Source organism: Neomonachus schauinslandi, chromosome 14, assembly GCF_002201575.2.
Source record: "Neomonachus schauinslandi chromosome 14, ASM220157v2, whole genome shotgun sequence".
Classification (NCBI taxonomy): domain Eukaryota; kingdom Metazoa; phylum Chordata; class Mammalia; order Carnivora; family Phocidae; genus Neomonachus; species Neomonachus schauinslandi.
In genome coordinates this window covers 8,044,262-8,062,772 of record NC_058416.1, presented here as the reverse complement: position 1 = coordinate 8,062,772, position 18,511 = coordinate 8,044,262, and the positions used below count along the sequence as shown (strand labels likewise).

At 36.2% G+C, this 18,511-nt stretch overlaps 1 protein-coding gene across 1 annotated transcript in view; it reads left to right on the top strand.

Annotated features, from left to right (window-relative positions):
* DOK6 (docking protein 6) overlaps window positions 1-18,511 on the top strand; it is a 389,769-nt gene that overhangs the window by 219,156 nt on the left and 152,102 nt on the right. The gene's annotated exons all lie outside the window — the stretch shown is intronic.

The window sequence follows — 18,511 nt, the reverse complement described above, 5'->3', positions numbered from 1 at the left end:
CTGGGTGGCTCAGTTGGTTAATGTCTGCCTTCAGCTCAGGTTATGATCCCAGGGTCCTGGGATCAAGCCCCGCATCAGGCTTCCTGCTCAGTGGGGAGCTTGCTTCTTCTCCCTTTCCCCCTGCCCCTTCCCCCCTGCTCGTGGTCACTCTCTCTCTATCTCTCTCTGTCAAATAAATAAGTAAAATCTTAAAAAAGAAAAAAGATTTGGGGTTGTATATGGTTTCCACCAGGACTAATGGATAATGTACTTCTTTGGCTTATTATGAATTTATTTATTATTTTTTTAGATTTTATTTATTTATTTATTTGTCAGAGAGAGAGAGCACAAGCAGGGGGCGTGGCAGGCAGAGGGAGAAGCAGGATTCCTGTAGAGCAGAGAGCTCAATGCAGGATTAGATCCCAGGACCCTGGGATCATGACCTGAGCTGAAGGCAGATGCTTAACTGATTGAGCCACCAAGGCATCCCTATGAGTTTATTTTTAATTTCATAATAATGTCAGGATAATTTACTAAGATATATAGCACAAGCAGACACGGCCTGCCAAGTAAACTTTTCAGGCCGCAGTCTGAATGTCTGCTATGCCCCTTACTTAGCTCGGAAAATTTACTCTCTCCTGATTTTAGTTTCCTAATGAGTGAAAATTAACTCATGATGGTTTAGTGAAGCGATGCAAAATAGTCTACTAGAGAAGATCTGAAATTATATTAACATGCAATGCCATAAATGGTTTTCTTAGCTCTATTTTGTTTAATAGTCCTAACTTCATACAAAGGGATAGATGTTCTTTTAAAAATACATTTTAGAAATTTATGAGCAATTATTTAGTTAGAGAAGGTAGTGTTTGGTTCTTCTAAATGACCCCCTAAAGGGGCGCCTGAGTGGCTCAGTCGTTAAGCGTCTGCCTTCGGCTTGGGTCATGATCCCAGGATCCTGGGATCGAGTCCCGCATCGGGCTCCCTGCTCCATGGGAAGCCTGCTTCTCCCTCTCCCACTCCCCCTGCTTGTGTTCCCTCTCTCGCTGTGTCTCTCTCTGTCAAATAAATAAAATCTTTAAAAAAAATAATAATAAAAAAATAAAATAAAATAAATGACCCCCTAAAAATACATGGTACCCTAGAAGGAGATCAGCAATCTTACTTAAACATACAACACGCACTGTCACTGAGACTCTTTAGCGTTCAGCATTAGGAGGACACTTCATGAATGGAAGGGTCTCCTTTCCCTAGAAATCACTCTCCACTTGGTGAATTTCTTTTTGAGTCCCAAGGCCATAGACAGGGCCATTTCTCTAGGCTCTTCAAATCTGCGTACACTTTCTTTAAAGTGCCTTGGGTTCAGGTAATAACATCTTTCCTCTGTTCTTGGCCCCTTGAAGGCTAGCTAAAACTTTTTAAAATGGTCATTCATACCATAGGAGAACATGAAAAGCATAAATCTTGACAGAATATCAGGATTACAGGTTTTACTATTGCTAGCTTAAAAATTTCAGTGTGTGTGTATGTATACACATACTTGCTGGCTAGGAGAGAAACATACACAGATTGACCTACCCTGATTTTCTCACTCGCTAATCAACAGACTTCTCTTATAAATATGATAATTCCATTGTATGGTCCCCTTGAAATAAATACCAGTGGTTCTCATGGTAAAGACTAAAAATGGTCTTTGGCCAACTTCAGCCCCCACCCTTGGGTCCCATGGTTGCTTTAGGGACACACCTGTTCCTAAGACAGTACACCTGTTCATTTTACTATGTGTAAGGAAAGTACTTACTGTTTTAGCTAGCTTATTAAAGTCTTTCAAAAATAACACTATCTTTTAAAACTGTCCTTTCATGTCTTTCTATCACTATTCCAGACTCTTCAGGTATAACACTTCCTGAAATAAATAAAATTCTTCACTTCCTAATACATGTTTGAAATCATTAATATGTACAGATTTGAAAGATTTGTCATTCCAGATTCAGGTTTTTTTCTTAAGGTGTTTTAGTATTAAATTATATAATGTATTCTTCATCAGAAACATTATTTTACTATTTTATCAATGGTGTGCTTGGATGTAATTTGGAATTTCTCCTAAGAGATGAGATCCATATGCCTGCAGAATTGATGTCAGAAATGACATTGTTGTGGCTTGGGGTGATCTTGTGGTACCCTATCACCAAGGAAAGACTCACTGCTCAGGCTTGACCACAGCATTTTTTTTTTTTTTGACATTCGGAATTGCTCCTTCTTTTCTAATGTTTTTCTGACTCTTCACAGAGCTTGGCCTTATTTACTCTGAGACCAGCTAAGAATAAACATTTGTGCAAATAATTTTTAAAGGTGTAATGTGTGTTGCTGAGATAAAAGTGGTTATCGATTAAATTCTTCACTCTAATCATCTTTATCTAGTGCTGTCAGCTGCTTTCATATTGACTGAGAATCCCACATGGTATAGGAGAAAGTAAACACACACACACAAACTTATTCTTAGACCTCAGATAACACTGCCACAAGAAGTGTATATTAAGTCGACATTTGAACTTTAAATTCTTACAACTTCTAGAATCTTCACATCTTTCTGTAATATTTAAGGTAGCCTACACTGACCTTAAAATGTATGGTGTTACAATTAATGGTCATTTATAAAGGATTCACTATACATAATAGCAATTTTAGAAAACAGAGGTTACATGTTAGTCATTAATAGCAGAAGTAAGCATCATAACCAAGAAGGAAGGCACTTGTAGAAAATTCCTGCAATTGTTGTTGGAAGCAGATTCAGAGGATATGTCCAGTTTGCTACTGATGCAAGAGATCACCATTTGGAACAAAATGGAAAAGTAACTCAGACTTTACCATCTGGTTAATTCAGAGTCAGATCTGAAAGTTTGGGTTTTTTTTTGTTTGTTTGTTTTTTGTTTTTGTTTTTGTTTTAAAGATTTTTATTTATTTATTTAACAGATAGAGAGCACAAGTAGGCAGAGCGGCAGACAGAGGGAGAAGGAGAAGCAGGCTCTCCGCCGAGCAGGGAGCCCGATGCGGGGCTCAATCCCAGGACCCTGGGATCATGACCCGAGCTGAAGGCAGCCGCTTAACCGACTGAGCCACTCAGGCGCCCCTGAAAGTTTGGTTTTATCTAGTAACTAGTGTCCCTGCTTATGAATGGACTAGAATTGGTACAAATTTTTACTTTTAGCCCAAGAATGTGTATAACTTTCCTCCAGAAGCAAAGCAGTATTCCAGTGTTTTTTTTTCTAAATTATTTACCTGGGTTTCCTTAGTAACCATGCTTCTTACATTCCACTCAGACACTCTTGTATGTCATTCACTCATTCAGTATTCACCCATCAAACATTTTTGAGGCTATGATATGCAAGAATAGGCTGAGGAAATGTAGAATTATATAAAATATGGTCATTACTTTCAAGAAGCTCCCAAAGTAGTGAAGGAGACAAACCCGTAAACAAGGTGCTTAATTAGATCATTGTGTTTTAAAATAACACTGTGTTACTTGTCACACAAAATCTCAATAGCACAGACCTTTATCATTCATGCACAGATGGGTTGGCCAGGATTCTCCTGACTTAGGCTGGGTGCTGCTGAGATTGGCCCCAAGCTATACAGGTGTCCATGTCTTTTCCATTATATCTCTTACCCTCCTTACACTAATGGCTACCCAAGGCATGTTCTCAAAACAAAAAACAGTAGGGCAAGCAAGCAAGCCCAAAGTTGCAACACAAATTAAGCCTCTGCATGTGTCATGTCCACTGATATTCCATTGGCCAAAGCAAATCCTATGGCCAAACCCGAAGTCAGGAGGCCAGCAGGACACTCTATCTAGGAGGCCATGACATGAGTTGGAACTTACAATCTAATATGGAGAGGAAATGAAGAATTGAGAAAAAAAATGATCCAATCTACCATCTGAGGTGTAAAAAGTGCATGCTCAAATAAAGGGAAAATGATGTCAGAACAGCCTATCTTCTTCTTTTTTAAAATTATTTTTTATTCCTCCAAACAAGCTTTTTCAATCAGGCAAATCTGCAATCCTTAATGCCCATCAATAGTTAAAGCCAATATTTGCAGAAACTTACTCACATGGAAAATGACCAGTTAATGACAAAACAATGACAACAGTAACAATACAAGTCTCCCTATTTTAAGGATCTTTTCCCCAATTTTTCAAAAATGATCTGGGGTAAATCATTTTCATTCTTATACACATTCTTTATAACCGTTAAAGAAAAGTTTTCCAAGTTTTTTTTTTTTTGTCCATAGAACAACCATGAGAAAACCAACTTTTGCATGGGAAAAACCTACACATACCTATATTTAAGCTTCTAAAATGCCATCCACATACTCTAGTATTTCCCAAAATGAGTTCCAGGAAATTCTACTGCTATTACTACGTGCTCTCTGAAATGAGGTTATCAGTGGAGTAAATTTAATACTATATAACACTGTTTTGGGTTGAATTGTCCCCTCCCCAAAATAAGATATATGGAAGTCATAGCCTTCAGTCCCTAAGAATGTGATCTTATTGGGAATAGGGTCTTTACAAAGATAACCAGGTTTAAATGAGGTCATTAGAATGACCCCTAATCCAATATAACCTACAATATATCCTTATAAAATGGGGAAATTTGGACACAGAGACAGACATGCACAGAGGGAAGATGATGTGAAGACACAAGCAGGCGGACTGCAGTGATGCATCTACAAGCCAAGGAAGGCTAAAGATTGCCAGAAAACACCAGGAACTAGAAGAAGCAAGATGGATTCTTCCCCTAGAGCTTTCAGAGAGTTCATGGCCCTGCCAACACCTTGATTTCAGATTTTTAGCCTCTAGAACTATGAGATGTTAAATTTATGTTGCTTTAAGCCACCCAGTTTGTGGTACTTTGTTACAGTAGCTCTAGGAAACTAAAACCACTCTGTATAATGATCACAACATACATTAACAGAGTAAAGTTATTGAGGTGTCCTATAGTAAAGACCTTGTTTAAGTTTGTATAATGTAACTTTTCCCAAACTCAATTTTCTGTGTGTCTTTCTCTACACATAACACTTATTCATACCCTGTAGAACTTACCTTCCATGAATCACATCTGAAAATGCCAGTATAGCCCACGGAGGTGATTATCTACAGGGAAGACTGAAAGGTGAAGATGATGGGAACAGCCACCCCATCAGGAATAAGATAACATTCATAAATGCAACACAAAGTCTTGAACAGGCTACACTCTTTGCCTTGCCTTGTGTTGCATTGCTTTAATTTCACTGATGGATATTGACACTGCATATAATTAACAAACCTGGTTAAAACTACCACTTTCCCCATTTGGTGGTCTTCAACATGCACTACAATGGAATAAAGGTCAATACCATATATATTTCTGTCTCTTTTTTTTTTTGTTTTGTTTTGTTTATTTTTTTATTAACATATAATGTATTATTTTATTTCTGCTTCTTTTCGCAGTAAGTGCTTCAGGCAGTCAAAAATGTTTTAAGTACTTCTCTTACCACATTGCCAAATCAAAATGATCCTTTGTCAGACTGAAACTGTGTCATTGCAAAGTGAGATGCATACTGGAAGAACTATCTTGAAACACCAAAGGACTGGTCGTGTTTCCTTTGCCCTGGAAACATTCCCTGTACAAACACAGTGAGAACAAAGATGCAAATTTCAAAAGCATTTTTAATAACGTGAAAGAAAAACTTTGGAGGGGAGAATGTTGAATCCAGAATTACTGGTATTTCCCAGCCTCAGGCAAGAAGAAAAGAGAGATTTTGAAAATAAGTTTTCTGGAGAATAAGAAGTAAATGACTTGCCCTTCCCGTTTCCATGGGAGTTTGGGTAGACAGAGACACATGTTTATATCTCCTTATATAAACTGGAGATTTCTTCAAGAGCAAATACCAGAATTTGATTTTCCATATTGGGTTTGATGACAAGCATGGGAAGAATAGTGGGGAGATGTCAGGAGTGCCCAGAAAGGTGTAAGAAGACAAAGAGAGCCTCAACTGTCTCAAAACACAGTGTGGCCTAGAGGGGGTGCCCAAGTTCCTATATGCCCACCCTGGACTCCAGACACTATCTAGGAGTCGAAGTTGCCATATCACAGGAAAGCAGAGTGATGTAACTTCACAGGGATGTGGATACATACAAACCAGATAAGAGGACTCCCATTTCCTCTGTTGACTCCTGTGACTATATCCACTCAGCCTAAGATGAAAAGGGGAGGAAGATCCAAGATTGAACTTGATCACACATTGGGTTAAATGAGACTTCCTTTAACAGAAAATAAATACAAACATACAAAAAAGAAAAGAAAACCTTAAATGAATTCAATATATAAAAATGAGATTTCACTTTTTGATACAGCCAAGTTTTGATGAACTCTTTTTTTCTTGCCACAGTAAAACAAAATAGCCTAGAGCATAAAAGTCCAACATGGAACCTGATAACAGAAGTAGCCAGACAAATTTAGTGTATCATCAAGGTGTATTCCACTTCTAAACTCTGGGGTCATCAGCAAGTGACAGAAATTCTCTAAATCTCAGCTTCCTACTCTTGAGAATGATCATGATAGTGTGTATCTCATAGGATTGTTGTGAGGATTAAGTAAATCCCAGCATGGGAACCAAGTAGCACAGTGCCTGGCAGGAAAGTCAGTAGGTGTCTGGGACACAGGTGAACGTCACCATCACACTCATGTCAGGAGCGTGCTAAACAAGTAAATTCTGGGTCCCCCACCCATACCCACAAAGAAAACATTTCTTAGGATGCAGGGCCAGATGTCTGTATTTTAACAACCTCAGTGACCCTAATGTGCACTAACGTTTGAAAACTTTGGGTAATAAACTCGATTATAATTAGCTTCAAAAAATCTACCAGTGATTTTAGGATTTAGTCATTTGACTAAATACAACATCCTTGTATTATCTTCTTAATACCTGTTCACATTGTACTGGTAGCCCCTTTTTACTTCATATGGGTTACGTGTGGGTTTTTTTTTTTTTTTTCTTAATCTGTATCATCAGAGATTTACCTATCTGTGAGGCTTCTCTTCATTATGTTTTAAATTGTATTGATTTCTGCTCTCATTCAATATGAGTTGCTTCACAGTTTGGGTTTAATTGCAGGTTCTTTTTCAAATCTTTTGAAATGGATGTTTGATCATTAATTTTCAGCTTTTCATTTTTCTAATATATTTTGTAAAGCTCTACATTTTTCTTTGAGTACAATTTAAAATTCCAATAGCAACAGTATCTTTCTCAGTGCTCAGGTTATAACAGTTGTTAAAATCGGAGGGGAAAGTGTTGTGAGAAATGTTTTTAATTTCCATCTGCCATAAGGAAAAAAAAATTTTTTTTTAAAGATTTTATTTATTTGACAGAGAGAGACACAGCCAGAGAGGGAACACAAGCAGGGGGAGTGGGAGAGGGAGAAGAAGGCTTCCCACAGAGTAGGGAGCCCGATGTGGGGCTTGATCCCAGGACCCTGGGACCATGACCTGAGCCGAAGGCAGACGGTTCACTGACTGAGCCACCCAGGTGCCCCCATAAGGAAACATTTCTTAATATTATCTCTGATTACAGTATTCATAAATAAAATCTAATATGTAATTTAAATCTTTGAACTTCACTGGATAAAAATATTTTTAAAATAATAAAGGAAATAGTTAGGAACCATACAAAATAAAAGCAATATAAGTAAAGCATTAATAATTTGACAACAAATTGATGATAAATTTTAACAAGTTATCTTTTATTAAAATATAGCCTTTCTCGGGCGCCTGGGTGGCTCAGTTGGTTAAGCGACTGCCTTTGGCTCAGGTCATGATCCTGGAGTCCCGGGATCGAGTCCCGCATCGGGCTCCCTGCTCGGCAGGGAGCCCGCTTCTCCCTCTGACCCTCCCCCCTCTCATGTACTCTCTCTCTCTCATTCTCTCTGTCTCAAATAAATAAATAAAATCTTTAAAAAAAAAATATAGCCTTTCTCATGTTGGGTTAAAAATAATCTAATTTTTAAAAATAATCTACTTTTATACCACTTACTAGAGATTCCAATTACCCAAACTGACTCACAAAAAAATAGAAAATCTAAAGAGCCCTGTACCCATTAAAGAAATTAAAATTATTAGGGCCCCTGGGTGGCTCAATCAGTAAGCATCCAACTCTTGATTTCGGCTCAGGTCATGATCTCAAGGTTGTGAGATCAAGCACTATGTCAGGCTCCATGTTGGGTGTGGAGCCTGCTTAAGATTCTCTCTCTCTGCCCCTCCCCCCTTCCTCTCTTAAAAAAAAAAAAAGAAGTTAAAATTATTATTATACAACTTCCCATATACAAACCCTACTCCCACATAATTGCAATGTTGAATTCTATCAGGCAGTTAAAGAAGAAACAGTAACAATTGTATGCAAACTCTTTCAGAGGAGGAATTCCACAACTCATCTTATGAGGCCGCTATAACCCAGATGCTAAAACCAGGCAAAGTCAATATAAGAAAAGAAAATTACAGACAAGTATCTTTCATGTATATAAGTATAAAATCATTTTAAAAATTAGAAAAGGAATATTAAGTATTACATGGAAAGATAATACACTGTGATCAATATTGGTATGTGCCAGAAATGCAGACATTTCCTGAAGTCAATCAATATCTTTCACTATATTAATAGAGGGAGAAATCATATGATTATTACAGTTGATCCATAAAAAGCATTTGATAAAACACAATATTCATTTATGAAAACAACTCTTAAAAATTTAGGAATAGGATCTCAAACTGATGAAGGATACCAATGAAAATCATTCAGAATATATAATTTTTGAAGGTTAAGATATTGAATACTTTCCTCAGAAGATTGAGAATAATACAAAGATATCCTTTTTCACCAATTCTATTCAATATTCCACTTATTCTACTTAAAGTTCTGATTTGTGTACTATAACTAGAAAATAAAGTAAAATCATAAAAATTGGTAAAGAATAAGAAGCAAAGATAATGTACCTGGAAACTCCTAAGAAATCTGTGAGAAAACAACCATAACTAAGTGAACTCAGTGATATTTCAGGATAAATATTTAATATGCAAAAATGTGTATGTATGGGCATGTGTGTGTAAACATATAGATTATATATATATATAATATATATAGATTTTATATATATATATACACATTTACATTATATCCATATATATTAGGAATGGGCAATTACAAAATGAAATACAAAAATATCACTTACAGTACCATCAAAAACCATCACATACTCAGGGATAAAACTGGCAAAGTATATAACCAGACCTCTACACTGAAAATTAAATATTGCTGAGAGAAATTAAAAGATATCTAAATAAATGGAATGATAAACTATGTTTTTTATGATTGCAGTAGTCAATTTTGCTAAGATGTCAGTTCTCCTTAAATAGCCTATAGATTTGATACATCCGCCAATAAAAATCCTAGAAGTCAGACATTTTTTTCTAGAACTTGATGAGACAATTTCAAAATGCATTTGGAATGAAAAGGCCTAAGACTGGCCAAACTATCTTGAAAAGACAGAACCAAATTGGAATGGGTACCCTTTCTAATTTGAGGATTTATTATAACTGACAGCGATCAAGACAGACAATAGACAATAGTCTATGGAACAGAACAGAAAGCAAATGATTCATACATATGAATTAGTAATTTTTGACAAGGACACTAAAGTCCTCTTTCACAAGCTTATTGGTAATTTCAATGAGAAAAGGAAAATGTCTTTAATAAATAGTTTTAAAGTGACTGGAAATCTATAGGGGACACGATGAACCTCAATCCCTACCGCACACTATTCAAATACCAATTTAAGATGGATGTGACTTTGAAATAGGCCAACATTTCTTTTATAAAGCACTGTAAGCAAACTATAAGAAGAAATAATTTGGACTTCATCAAATTTAAAACTTTGCTCATCAAAAAAGCACCATCAAAAAACTAAAAAGGAAATAAAAAATAAAAATGGAAAGCCACAAACTGGGAATAAATTAGTGATGTGGTGAAGCTGGATGCTCCTCGCTCACAAGAACCTACTAGAACAGGCAAAAATAAGATACAATGTTAGAAATCAGATCAGTGGTTGGTTCTGGGGCATTTGGCAGCTGGAGAATGGCATAAGGGAACTTTCTGGGGGGGGCAGAAAAGTTTTGTATCTTAATGTGCCTTTGTCAAAACTGAAAGAACATTATAAGTAATATATGAACATTTCATTATGTTTCAGTATAGTTCAGTATACCAGTTAATTGTAAAAAATAAAATGCTAAAACTGCTATGAAAAGTGTAGGAGAATATTAAGCTTCTTTCATTAACATTAGACTTATTACAAAAATTAAAGAAAACCATTTTCCGCTTTCTGGACTTACATAAATATTATAAACAAAATAACAATCTGAGAGGAAGTCTTGGTCATAAACATGGTAGGAACAATTTCTAGTATATAGAATTCTCACTGACAATGCAAGTAACAGTAAACTCAATTTTTAAAAAAATTTCTGGCAAAAGACATTTATATAAATGAATATATAAAATAGATATTTTAATTGGAATATATATTGGTAAGGAACTTCTGGAAATCAATTTGGCATTGTCTGATTCTTAAAAAAGTTTATGGCATTGAATCTAATGATTCAGATTTTAGTGCCCAGCATAAGTTAATAATTAAGGATATTAAAGTGATCCAAAACTTATATATAAGAATAAAGTAAACCCTATGACTGAATATGAAATGACTGAATTATTCAGTAAATTGAGCTAAAAGTTGATTATTGTACTGAAGCCTAATTTATATTAGACAAAAGTTGGCTTAACTTTAATATTCATCAAGTAGATTATTATTAAATAAAATATGGCATAGCTATACAGTGGAATATTATGTATTCATTAAAAATTATACCCCCAAGGAATATTTAACAGCATGTGAAAATTCTTATCAATAATAAGTACAATATAGATGGTTCAATACTTTGTATTTAATATAATCACAACTGTATGTGAATATATTTGCATATTAAGATACACTGTTACTTTAACAAAGATGCTCTCTGTAAGGTATAATAGCAGTTGAGTTTTTTTTTTTTTTTTAGTGATTTCCTGCATTTGCTAGAGTGAACATGATTTACTTGGAAATGCAGATAAAATTCAGTCAGCAGTCATTTTTTTTGTTAAAAGAAAGGAAAAGAGAAAATTAATTAATTAATTGCTGGAGGATTAAAAAGTATGGCTTTTAAAATTTTTTTTTATTTTTAAGTCCTGCCAAGTGATTGAAGAAATGCAAGCATTCCAATTCATAGTAGCCATTGAACAGATGGCATCTGGCAACTGAATTTATTGCTATTGCCACATTATAATAAAATAAATTTTGACAAATTTCAGTACTGTCGTAGAAATGAAGTCACAATTCCTGAAGATTTCCACACATTTTGATGAGTATAAATCATGCTTTGTTTCATTGCTGGTATAACTGCATTACACAGATATCAGGATGTGTCTGAATGTACAAATATCTGCTTCCTCCGTGTGGCCCCATTTCTAAAGCTGCTGAAATTGAAGGCTGACCACTGCAATATCCTAATATTAGGGAAATTTAGAGATAAGAATATAAGGTTTGGGATGATCTTGAAACACCTCATTATTTTCTGAGTAATATCTGGTTCTGTTTAATTCCTTGACACTTCATCTAACTGTCAAAAATAAGGCAAATTTTCAGTTTGTTTCCTGAGATTAAAAATTCCTCATATCAGTGAGATCATATGATACATGTCTTTCTCTGATTGACTTATTTCACTTAGCATAATGCCCTCTAGTTCCATCCACATAGTTGCTGGAGTGGTGGGGGGTGGGAGGGATGGGGTGGCTGGGTGATAGACATTGGGGAGGGTATGTGCTATGGTGAGTGCTGTGAACTGTGTAAGACTGTTGAATCACAGACCTGTACCCCTGAAACAAATAATACATTATATGTTAAAAAAAAAAAAAAAGAAGAAGAAGAAGAAGATAGCAGGAAGGGAAAAAGGAAGCGGGGGAATCAGAGGGGGAGACGAACCATGAGAGACTATGGACTCTGAGAAACAAACTGAGGGTTCTAGAGGGGAGGGGGTTGGGGGGATGGGTTAGCCTGGTGATGGGTATTAAAGAGGGCATGTATTGAATGGAGCACTGGGTGTCATACGCAAACAATGAATCATGGAACACTACATCAAATAAATAAATAACAAAACAAACAAACAAAAAAACAAGGCAAATTGTAACGATGGGGTGAACCTAGCATCCAAACTGAGATGAATACTCAGTAATAAATTCCATACTCCAGAGTGTATAGTCAATTTCTCAAATACCAGACTCTTGTGGATTTATTCATTAATGCTTAATTTTAGACCAATGGCTCTGGTCCTGGGACTAAATATTATTTAGTGAACTGTTTATTAGTTCAGTGTTAATATTAAAATTCCATGTTTTGAATTGATACACAATAACTGTTAAATATAGAGCAGAGAATGGGACTTTCTTGCTCTCTCAAAAATGTACTGCAGTGGGGCACCTGGGTGGCTCAGTTGGTTGGGCGGCTGCCTTCGCCTCAGGTCATGATCCTGGAGTCCCAGGATCGAGTCCCGCATTGGGCTCCCTGCTCGGCAGGGAGTCTGCTTCTCCCTCTGACCCTCCCCCCTCTCATGCTCTCTCTCTCTCATTCTCTCTCTCAAATAAATAAATAAAATCTTTAAAAAAAATAAAATGTACTGCAGCCCAGAGTAATGGGTGATGGCTGAAAAGCACCATGAAATTCTAAAGATTAGGCTGGATGATTAATCAGGAGGAGTCTTTGAAGGTCTTTCATAGGAGAAGGGCAAGAAGGAGGGACACATCCCCTCCCAGGCATGATGAAAGCGGAGAGGCAAGAGAACTACTCATAGAATTCGGATGGTTGGCCAGATCAGGAGATTGACCTCCCATCCTGCCCATGGTGATGGAGTCATGCAGTCATGGAGTCCTGCCCCGGCTGGTACCACAGCAGTGTGTGAGAGAGCTTGGGGGACAGCTTGAGTCTAGAGATGCAGTGGTTTCTGTTTCCACTATGATAAATCTGAGGGCAGGATGCAAGATACAGGCTACAGCTGTTCATGATAGCCAAATGAGAAGATAAAGGTCACCAACTAGATGAGATACATTTCCACATTTGATGAGACAACAAAGTTTGGATCTTTTAATGAACCAGCTTCAGTAATAAATTTAATTTAAACAAATGTTTCACATAAATAGTGACTTTCCTGATCACATGACACTTCGGGAAAAGAAAACAATTGAATACTCTTGCCATAGGAAAATCTCAGTTAAATATTTAAAGTTATTTTGTAAAAAGTAAAAAATAAGTAAATAAAGTTCTTTTGAACAGTAAGTTGCATGTACAGTGAGTTTTACTTTAGGGAATCACTGGTTGATAGAAACAACTAAGTGAAATCCAAAGTTATAAATAAATTAACCAATTGGTGGTAGCTATTACTAATCATTACAAAACCAAATTTTATATATGTAATTATTTTATATGTATATTATATGTAATTATTAATTTTCTTTGAGTTATATAATTTAATAATACCTACACATTTTCATTAATGAACTTCAACAAATATTTAAGCTTGTATGCTCTGAAGACCCTGGAATTGAAATTCAGAACATGATGATGTCACCAATGAGTTAAAGAATGCCTTTCTTTTCATGGGGCTTCTCCTTTTGAGCTACACTTGGATTTTAAAAGGAAGAGAAAGAAAAAGTATAGGAGTTCACACCCACTTACCTGAAGTTACTATAAAATTTAAACCTATTAAGTTTATAACTTCTCCCTGTGGAACTACCTGATGGTCTTTAATATTTATGGATCTCTTGGTTTGCAAATATTTACACATAATATTTAGTTCCATGTTCCATCTTTTTTTTTGACCCAAGATTCAAGTGCATAACTTCTGAAGTAACTGGAGAAGTGGAATGGGTAGAGGGAGTATGAGTGTTCAGCAATCAGCTGACAATTAAAACTTACCCGAACCCTTCTTTGAAAAAAAGGAATGAAATGGCATCCAGTCTACATTTCCCAAATTTATTCTAAGTAACTAAGATACAAAAGATGCCTTTTATGTTCATGGAGTCACAATGCACTGAATGTTCACTATGTGCTAGATGCACAAAATTATTTAATACATAAATTCCAAAAGCCTGTATTTTTAAAAAGACTCTAATTAATTATAAGTGAGCAAATGTATTTATTTTTAGTATGGCTCTTTCTTTAAAACCAGTTTTCCCTCTGCACTGTTAAAAGATGGAAATTATTAAGAAACTGGTCAAAAAGCTCATCATCCTTTTGTGTTCTGCTTATTTCTACTCACTAGATGATGTTTCGTTTTATGTTAAAAACTGCATCTCTGATCCTCTGCTTCCTGCAACCCCTACATGTTCCCCTTGTCCCCACCTGTCAGGCTCAAGCTCATAGCTATATTTGGATTGTTCCTGCCCTAAACCAGATCTATTTAAAATGTCATTGGCTGAGAAAGGAAGGTTTCAGTCCTTCTCAGGGCTGATGACCCATTCAATCTCCACACATCACCCGGGGTCTCACTCTGCCTTTTCCAAGACCATTTCTTCGGAGTGTAGCTACCCTTTCTTGCCAGACTTTGTCCAATTCAATTTGACCAAACCTTGTTTTGTAATCCCCTTGAGACTGTTCTTTTGGTTGTCACCTTAACTCTGGTCCCAGGCCCTCTGCATGGTCTATTCCTTTGGATCTCCTCATCCAACCCTAGAGTAGAAATGCCCTTGTAAACACAACCACACAATCAATAATAGTAAGCATCTTTCTTGGACATGACAATTAGTTTTGTAAATATTTCACCTTGCTATTGTTTTTAGCCACTTAAAATAAAATTATGCTTTCTCATATATCAGCCATTATACAAACCGAAATTTTATCAAAATACGATTTCATGGGTCATGAAATTGGGTCATGTGTTTGGGATTTTTTTTCACTCTAGAATTCTGTAGTTTAAATATGTGAATATATTTTAATCTAATATTTTTTTATATAACCTTTTCAAAAATTTATTTCTTCACACATTCAGTAGTCTTCACAAGACCATTAGGTCTTAGTAGAATTAGTAGAATTTTTATTCATGTTTCAGGATATTATTATCATTAATTTTTTTTTTTTTATTTATTTGACAGAGAGAGAGATAGCGAGAGCAGGAACACAAGCAGGGAGAGTGGAGAGGGAGAAGCAGGCTTCCTGACGAGCAGGGAGCCCGATGTGGGACTCGATCCCAGGATCCTGGGATCATGACCCGAGCCGAAGGCAGACGCTTAACGACTGAGCCACCCAGGCGCCCTATCATTAATTTTTTTTAAGATTTTATTTATTTAAGAGAGAGAGAGTGCAAGCAAAGGGAAGGGGAAGGGCAGAGGGAGAGAGACAAGCAGACTCCCTGCTGAGTGTAGAGCCTGACGTGGGGCTCGATCCCAGTACCCCAAGATCATGACCTGAGCCAAAGTCAGATCCTTCACCAACTGAGCCACCCAGGTGACCCTTATTATCGTTATTTAAACAGCTAGTTTCTGTGCTTGCTTTGGCAGCATAACTACTAAACAACTAGTTTCTTTTCTAATTCTTCTGGGTACTTGGAAATGTGTTGTTTGGTGCTCCTTAACAATGTATTTATTGTTATTGTTGATTACTTTAAAAGAAAATAATTCAAATATACATACATACTTTGATGAACTGAAAACTGTCTTTCATGTACCTCCTTTCTTTCTATGCCTCTCACTTCTTTAAAAAAGATTTTATTTATTTATTTGAGAGAGAGGGAGAGAGGGAGAGAAGCAGACTCCCTGATGAGCAGAGAGCCCAATCTGGGGCTCGATCCCAGGACCCAGAGATCATGACTTGGGCCAAAGGCAGAGACTTAACTGAGCCAACCAGGCGCCCCATGCCTCTCACTTCTTTTATTCCAATTCACATAAGAACTCTTTCCTGACAAATCAGTCATGAGTCAGTTGAAATGGGATTACTTTATCTGAGCCAAGATTAAAGGACAGTTTTGATTTAAATGTGCTGGTTTGTTCTACAAGAACATTGCATCACTTTCAAAAGCATCCCTCGTAGCTGCTCTAATGCCCCTAATTCCTTGGCAATACTCTAAAATGAGCTTAGCAAATCAACAGTTCTCAAAGTGTGGTCCCCAGAGCAGCAGCATAAACAACCTCTGGGAACAAGTAGAAATGTAAATTGTCCAGCCCCAGCCCAGACCTACTGGATCAGAAACAGTAAGGGTGGAGGACTACCCAGCAATCTGTGTTTAAACAAGCCCTCCAGATAACTTTGATGCACACTAACGCTCTCTGCAGTAAAATCAAAGGTAGGCTTTTAAATAAGAAAGTGACATGATTAGAGGGTGGTTAAAACACCTGCTTCATACAAGCATTTCACAAAGTTAAACATTTTAAAAAGTCATTTCAGGGGAGCCAGTTTTAGCTATTCCATATTAAAATGGTCTTTCCGATGGAAACCATAACAAATTTTAATGAAGCAACATATTTTACATTATTAAGGGCATAAAATACTCACAGCAAATGCAGAAACATTTTTTCCATGACAATGGAATCAAAGAAGAATAATTTACTAGATAACTTGAGCTGCCTTCATCCTCTGCTGGATTAAATTAGTCTACATGTTAATTGAACCTCAAATCCTTGGAAATTAGCCATTAGGATAAGATGGCTTTTGAAAACTTAAAAATCGAAAATAAAATTTCTTAGAATAATTCCTTTTGTAGGATGAAAGAAATAGTATCGAAAGGAAGGTTGGAACGTTCCAAATCATAACAAGAAGGGGATAATGTGAATTGCTGGGTAAGACTAGGGAAGTAGAAGGTACCAAGAAGGATGTGGAAGAAACATTTCACCTGCTTTACATAGCCTACAGCTTGCCCTTGGAAGGACTCCCTCCAGACAGGTTATCCAATCTCTTTGTATTTGTTTGTAAATGAACCTCACTATTTTGACATCGAGAGCCCTACATCATGTGAATCTTATTAAATCCAATTCATTATTTTTCTGTTTTTCAGTTCATGTTTCCCCAATGTCCATTGTGATGATTGTACTCTTTCTCTGTTTATTTTTTCTAGATTTTCCCTACTAACATTAGAGCACACAGATATTTCAGTGAAAATGCAATGGTTCTTTGGGGTCCTCTGTAATACCCCTAGGTTATAGGTCATTTACCATGTATCATCCATGTGGAGAACAGGGTCCTCGATGTCAGGGTTATTTTTTTCCATGTTCTTCTTTTTTCAGTATCAAACTATGGGTGTGAATATCAAGGGTCAGTGCAGCCTTAACCAACAGTAAAATGGCTAATGGTGTTTATTTCAATATTTTAGAAGAAGTTTTATTTCTTGACATTTTGGCAATGATTCTTTGGTTGCTACCTTCAGACTCTACTGATGGAGAGGAAGAAATTTAGAAGAATGTTTCACATTCCCCTTTTATAACAAATGTTTTACCTCTGCACAACAGATACCACTGACATATGATTACTTCCAAATGTAAAAGCTGAACTTTATCTGGAGGGTCTTGACCAAAGAAAAGAAGATTTCTGGTCAGACGTTTTCTATATGCATGAGTCACTCTGTTGGGTCCAACTTTCATTTATACTCTTACCTGAGATCAGGCCCCTTTCATTGGCTACTTGTAATCCCATTGGAGTGGGAATTGTGGTGGCAATGTGAGTGATGTCTTTAATGTGAAATACTGAGATTTTACTTGATTGCACACAAGGATTTTAAGATTTATAGAATATATATATATATACTTTTTATTGCAGATAGTTAATGGGGCAGTGATCTTTCTTTTCTTCAGCTATATTATCTTGTTTTCCTTTCTGTAGGAAATGAATGTGCAATACATATACATATTAGTTTTAGGGGCCAATGATCTACGTAAAAAATTGAATCATTAGATTATTTTGGTCAAAAATATCTAGACTCTTGAATATAAATATTGTCCATATGGTTACTAAATTTCAAGCTATTATGCTTAAATCCAATTTAACCCATTTAGAATCTGATTTTTTTTTTTTTTTTTGGCATCAGCAAAGCAATACTCTGCAAAATACCTGCCACAGAAAAGATTCTATTATACAGGCAATTCCAGCTTAGTACCAGCAAACATTCAGTGTTTAAGATTGTGGCATTATGATGGATGATGGCACATTCCTAAACATATCAATCCTTTTTCAACTGCAGCTGCACCATTATGCCTCTCAAAATCATTAATTCAACAGCACTGCCTTTCAAGCATGATTCACAATTAAATTCAAACTCACAAAAATGTATCTGCCAATAATTCTTAAACTTTTTGTTATCGTGACAATATTTTTTAATAATTCCTCAATTCTTGTGGTGCATATTCATCATGGGATATATTTATTTCATTCATATAGTTA